The sequence below is a fragment of the Heptranchias perlo genome, chromosome 20, assembly GCF_035084215.1.
Source record: "Heptranchias perlo isolate sHepPer1 chromosome 20, sHepPer1.hap1, whole genome shotgun sequence".
NCBI lineage: Eukaryota > Metazoa > Chordata > Chondrichthyes > Hexanchiformes > Hexanchidae > Heptranchias > Heptranchias perlo.
In genome coordinates this window covers 52,396,146-52,397,118 of record NC_090344.1, presented here as the reverse complement: position 1 = coordinate 52,397,118, position 973 = coordinate 52,396,146, and positions in this window count along the sequence as shown.

Genomic DNA, 973 nt, shown 5'->3' with positions numbered 1-973 from the left:
GAAGGCTTCAGTTAAACACTCTTTTCCCCCTTTGGGTATTTCCCCACTCCCCCTTCTGTTGCTGACATTGTTGACTCCGCGCTGGGTACACATGAGAACATGAGATGGGAGAGGAGTGGGCCACACGGCCCCTCGAGCCTGCTCCGCCGTTCAATCAGATCATGGCTGATCTTCAACCTCAACTCCACTTTCCCGCCCGATCCCCACATCCCTGATTCCCCGAGAGTCCAAAAATCCATCGATCTCAGTCTTGAATGGACAGAGAGACTGAGCATCCCCTGCACTCTGGGGGAGAGAATTCCAAACATTCAGGTCGATGAGTGTGAGCTGTCCCTCTGCTACCTCGCACCTGGGAGGAGGTCTCCCTTCTACATTCATGAGGCTGGAGAGTGAGTGAGGGGCGAGTGGTGAGGGGCGAGTGGTGAGGGGCGAGTGGTGAGGGGCGAGTGGTGAGGGGCGAGTGGTGAGGGGCGAGTGGTGAGGGGCGAGGGGCGAGGGTGAGGGGCGAGGGTGAGGGGCGAGGGTGGAGTGAGGAGTTGGGGGGAGCGGGGATCTGTTCCAGTCGGATATCCACAGACCCACAGCAATCACCGGACAGTGAGGTGGAGCAGGAGCCTCTGGCAACACCTCATGCGCTACCCTGAATAAGACGTCCAGGACAGGCAGCAAAAGCAGGAGTGTTTCTCGGGTCCCACAGGGAATCCTTGGCCCCCCTGCCCGGGGCTTCCCTCTCCCCTCCCCAACCACGAGGTCCTCCCAAACCCCCCAACTCCTGGCTCCTGAATTGCTGCTCCTGCCCGCTGGCCAGCTGGCGCTTTCCGCAGGAGACTGACAGAGCTGTGCAGATCAGACCCGGGAGGTGGGTCGGGGCCCGGGAGGTGGGTCGGGGCCCGGGAGGTGGGTCGGGGCCCGGGAGGTGGGTCGGGGCCCGGGAGGTGGGTCGGGGCCCGGGAGGTGGGTCGGGGCCCGGGAG